The following is a 6,030-nucleotide window of genomic DNA, read 5'->3' as shown; positions in this document are numbered from 1 at the left end:
TTTGCTTGTGATGATTAACTCCGACAAATGGAGCAAAGGGTCTATCATACTCGTTAGTCTTATAAGTTGTGTCGAAGCAAACAACATCTCCAAAAAGATTGTAATCACTTATAGACCGATCATCTGCCCAAAAGATATTAGTGATCATATCATCTTCATTAAGCTGCATTGAATAAAAGAATGATGAATTACCCTCTTTTTCTGAAAGTATTCCAAAACTGCTCCAGCATCTCCCTTTTCCATTTTTGCCATTCGCTTTCGGTATATGTAATTTTGATAGTCTTTCGCCAAAAACCCCAGATTTTCTCGTCCCCCAACTTCTCTACTCATCATTTCAACAGTTGCTTTTGCTGAAATTCCTGACATCTCAGCATCATCAGCATGTTGTTTTTGAGAGATAGATAATGCACGATTGCCCCTTAACAAATGCTTCATAGGTGTCCTCACTAAATCATGGTTATGGTTCTGCTCAAAAGACACAATCTTATATCTTTCGTTCTTCTGTAGGTAGCATGTCATATGAGCATTACAACCACAGCGTGTGATTGGTTGTGAATAAGATTTTTCGTCATTAGTTTCTTTCCTATACCCCTCCTTTGAGCAAACATAACGAAGCCTTACTACCTTCTCTTTTTTTATCGTCCTTCGTTGTTTCCTTACGTCAAAACCATGACTGCCTCCATACTTTTGGTAAGTTGTATGAGCAGTCTCATCAGAGCTAAACTCCATGCCAATACATAGTTCATCTTTCAGCTCACTTTCTTTGTTTGCTTCTAGAACAACAACCTCTTCAGTTTGGACATAATTCTCATTGTTGGCTATGTTATCTTCTTTTTCTACAGATTCACTAACTGAAGCGGTGTCTACACTTATTGAATCATAATCTTCCTTGGGGGAAAAATCTTCACTTATATAACTATTCTCCATTGCAATTAATCTGCATTAACCATTTAATATTACTATATATGTACTATTATTTGAAAAACCACTTTGTAAAATTTCTTATTAAGGGTAAAAAAACTGTAAATTAAATTGTAAACTAAGAAAATCTTAAATTGTAAACAAAGAAAATTGTAAACTAAGAAAATCTAAGAAAATTGTAAACTAAGAAAATCTTTTAAATAATTATTCTTATTTTTAAAAATTGTTAACTAATCAACCTTAAAAACTAAGATTTGATATTATACCATATTATTTATTTAAAATTATTTTATTTAGAAGGTTTTGTTAAGTTTTTAATTATTATTTCCAAAAATAATTATTATTTTCAAAAATTGTTAACTAATCAACCTTAAAAACTAAGATTTGATATTATACCATATTATTTATTTAAAATTATTTTATTTAGAAGGTTTTGTTAAGTTTTCAATTTTATGAATTTCTTAACATTTTTATTTGATCTTATTAACAAATTATTTTAAATTATCATATAATACATATGATTAATAAATATGTATTTTATGCATATGTTGTGATTTGATTTTTTTTTAAACAAATATATGTTACTCAATCTATTAAAAAAATTTGATTAAATGTTACATATGGGCGGATTGGTAAAATTAAAATTTTGAGGGTTGATAAATAATTATGTTTTATTTCCTCACAGTTTATTTTATAAATTTACAAACGAAAACTGTCTCAAAAAAAAAAATTGTAAAATTTAATATATATTTTAATTTATAGAAAAAAAATTCAGCTTTTGATGCACCATATATCTCGAACATATATCTCCTAGTAAATATACTTAGAAAAAAAACTCTTTTAATTGATGTTTACGTCTTACCTTGCGGAATTAGTACGTCTTTGTTAACATCCACCAAATCCAGACTTCAATATATCCGGATCAACACACAACAGAGAAAAAGATGACCTGAAAAACATAATCCATAAATATTTTAATATAGAAACTCACACATACGTATCGATTACAATACCTCTATTTTCACCACTAATTTTTAAAAATATATTAGTTTAATAATGATAAGAGAATCTGAAACTACTTCATATTGGCACCCAAAACAAAAAAGAGAATCTGCGTAACTTCACCTGACAAGTTGATGTTTGTATAACACTGAAGTTTTCCTTCTTCTAGATGTCTAAATTGATATTATCTCTGTCTTCCTCTGTAAATTTGTGAAAAACTTCTGATTAGCGTTTGTTACGAAGAACCCAATAAAGAATAAAAAGAGAAAGTATCCAAAGTTTAACCAAAAAGAAAAAAAGTATCGATGAAGTAGACCTACCGATTAAAGATGAACAAAAACCCTAATCAGTAATAATAGCCTAAAACTATTGTATAATATATATATAAGACAGGGGGCCGAGAACAAAAAATGTAAAAGATGGGAGACGTCAACGACGTTAATGACGTCAAAACAGCTTTTGTTTTATTTTTTTAATTCAATATATGGTTTAAATTTAGTCTTAATGGCATGTTTTTATTGGTTAACATTAGAGGGGGTGAACAAAGGATATTGTTCATGAATTTTGGTATCGATAAATTAAAATTTTTAAAACCATTAAAATTTTAGTATACATATGTATTTAATTTTTTTAAAAATAAAATATTTATATATATAAACATATTCAAACAAAGAAAAATGAATTAAATTAAGAAAAAATGATAAGAAATAAAATTAAAATCAATGTAAAATATATATTAAACCAAATATATAATCAAATTTTCACAGTAATATCTTAATTAAATTTTCGACCCATATAAGAACATGAAAATATATATATATATATATATATATATATATATATATATATATATATTTATATATATATATTTATGAGTAAATAATTGGACGGTACTTGAAACCCCATCCTTCTAAGTCGATCGCTAGTAGTTTAACCGATCAAGGTCCACAATACCAAATATGCAAAAAAAATTAATACGTTTTATATCATTGTCGGAACACAACTAGCCTAAGCTTGAAACAACGATAACTAGGTTGATAAATTGGTTATCACCGAATTAGCCTAAAAAATCCATTTTCTTGATCAATTTATGAGCTTATTAGCTAAAAGAAGCAAAGAGTGTTACGTTATTTTTTTTGATTTAATTTATAGAAGTGAGTAGAGAAGTGGGCACGTTTTTGTTGTTTTCACCTCTGCACAGCGACCCATTGACACGTATTACTTTCTGTCATTTTCCAAATCGATTAAACATAACTATTTGGGACCAGCTACAATTCGACACTCGTTTATTATGTGTGTTTTTAGCATCGCTAATTTGGAAAATTGCTAGATTTTTTTGTGGCCATTCGTTCTTATAACAAGAATTGAGTTGTTGTTGTCTCCATTTATTGGTCAGTAATTTACAAAAATGATAAATAGCAAAATTGTAACAAACTTAAATCCATCAATCACGTTGTTCGAACACCAATTTGTCCTCTGCTCAAGCAAGTTCACATGCCACTAAGCTCTTCACGCAACACAACAAGACTTAAAATCCAATCACAACAAGCGCACAACTATCCGGTAACCATACCCGCCCGGTGGTCCTATATGCCAATCATTCCCCAACACAAAACATTATTTCAGTTTTGAACAATGCGATATATCTTCACCATCATGTAAAAGATATATCTAACCAGCAAATATTTTATTATTTATAGAAAAATTTATTATGGATAGATAAGGTTTGAATATCACAAATATTTTAAATAAATGTATATACATATAATTCATAAACATTTTGAACATGTGATAATAAACATGTATGTTCTCATTTTCTTTTAGTATATAAGGACATAAAATCGGAATGACTCCTCACTGGTATCGCAAAGCAATCATCACTGGTTCCCTTACTATTACGGCCACTCGACTTTACAATTTCAAATATGTGGAAGATTGGGCAGAGAGGAAACCCCTATGTCAAGAGACTCATTTCTGCGCCGTTCACGAGCTTGCAGTCCTTACCTACTTCTTTGGTCGAGACAGGGCAGAATCGTGTCATTGATGCTTCTTTAACTCTCATCCGTGAAAGAGCAAAACTCAAAGTATATAATGTTTCTTCTTTCTTTTCTGTTTTTGGATACACTTATAGGTTGTCGTTTATAATTCATGATTTATTTTCTTTAGGTTGTATGAAATAAATAAGAGTATTGTATATATTGTGTAGGGAGAGTTAGTGCGACTCATTGGAGGAGCTAAAGCTACAACAGCTCTTCTTGGAGTACCACTTGGTCACAACTCTTCTTTCCTAGAAGGCCCAGCCTTGGCTCCTCCTCATGTAAGGGAGGCTATTTGGTGTGGTAGCACAAACTCCACCACTGAAGAAGGTAACATGAGTTTCTATGTATAATTACCAACTTGTATCTTAAATGTTGCACACTCACATGTTTTGTATAGCCACATGGTATTTTATATACAGATAATTACTCAATACTCTGTTTATAGGGATGGAGCTAAAGGATCCACGAATTCTAAGTGATGTTGGGGATATTCCGGTACAAGAGATTAGAGAAATGGGTGTTGATGATGAAAGACATGAATGTAGTAAGCCATTCTGTGAAGCTGGTGATGGAAGAGGTAAGCTCTTTGACCATTAGATCTACTCTTATGCCATCTTGGAGAAGTTCCATAGTGTTTGAGATCAACACATTTCTTGTTTAAGGCCAATGAAGTAACTGTGATTTTGTTAATTGTGACAAGGAACCATTGCGCCCGCTGGTCATAGGTGGAGACCATTCTATATCTTATCCTGTTGTGAGAGCCGTGTCCGAGAAGCTTGGAGGACCTGTGGACATTCTTCATCTTGATGCACATCCAGATATATATGACCGTTTTGAAGGCAACTATTACTCTCATGCATCTTCTTTTGCTCGTATCATGGAAGGTGGTTATGCCCGGAGACTTTTACAGGTTGGTGTCCAATATCTTTTTTTTTTGTATATACGTTGGGCAATCTATAAAAAACATAATCCTAAGGAGAACGCAAACTGTTATTGTAGGTTGGGATCAGATCGATAAACAAGGAAGGACGAGAACAAGGCAAGCGGTTTGGAGTAGAACAGTATGAGATGCGAACCTTCTCAAAAGATCGCCAAATGTTGGAAAACCTGGTATCTCTATCTATCAATTTATTTCTAAGTTTAGATAAGACATAATAAAGTTGTTGTGGTTGTAAATTAGAGTTTGGTTCGGTTTTGTAATAAAGTTTGGTTCAGCTTTAATTTGAGGAATTTGGTTCGGTCTTTAATTATATACACTCCTTATAGAGTTTTTTTTGTACATATTATTAAGTCATAAATTGAATGTGGTTTGTACAGAAACTAGGGGAAGGAGTGAAGGGCGTGTATATCTCGATTGATGTTGACTGTCTTGATCCGGGATTTGCACACGGAGTATCCCATTACGAACCAGGAGGCCTTTCTTTCCGAGACGTCCTTAACATTTTACACAACCTTCAGGGAGACTTGGTCGGGGCAGATGTTGTTGAGTACAACCCGCAGCGCGATACCGCAGATGACATGACGGCAATGGTAGCTGCTAAGTTTGTTAGAGAGCTAGCGGCAAAAATGTCTAAATGAATCTGAACCGTATTTTGGAGTTTTTTGGTTTGTTTTATGCTTCATGTGTTTCATCGTGTAAGCTTGTATAGATATGCAATAAAGTGTGGCTGGATAGGTGGAGCATCGAACAAAATTAATATGAATTGGCCTTTATAAGCTGAAAGAAATACCAAATTATCAATACAGTTTAGATAAACTATCTTTTCTTTTCTTTTTTTACTATAAAAAAACTATCTTATTAAATAAAATATTTTGTAACATGTTGTCAAAACTGATATTTGACATATTGCGATCTGAGTCAAAATTAGTCTAAACATATCAGGACAATACAATATCTTATTTGGTATCTTATATACATTTTGTTTACGGCCTAATTTAGATCTCGACATGGTTTAGGCGTATACAGGCCTGGCCCATAGCATAGACAGGCTAAGCCCAGGGTTAGAACCACATTTTTTTAGTTTGTTAAGGCTATTGCGTTTTATAAATGTTACTCTAAAAATTCAAA

General features: G+C 31.8%; 1 pseudogene; it reads left to right on the top strand.

Moving 5' to 3' along the window:
- LOC104736908 lies at window positions 3,700-5,645 on the top strand (annotated as a pseudogene).

Source organism: Camelina sativa, chromosome 13 (assembly GCF_000633955.1).
Source record: "Camelina sativa cultivar DH55 chromosome 13, Cs, whole genome shotgun sequence".
Classification (NCBI taxonomy): domain Eukaryota; kingdom Viridiplantae; phylum Streptophyta; class Magnoliopsida; order Brassicales; family Brassicaceae; genus Camelina; species Camelina sativa.
Note: the sequence above shows the minus strand (reverse complement) of the source record. Positions and strands in the feature narration are given on the sequence as shown.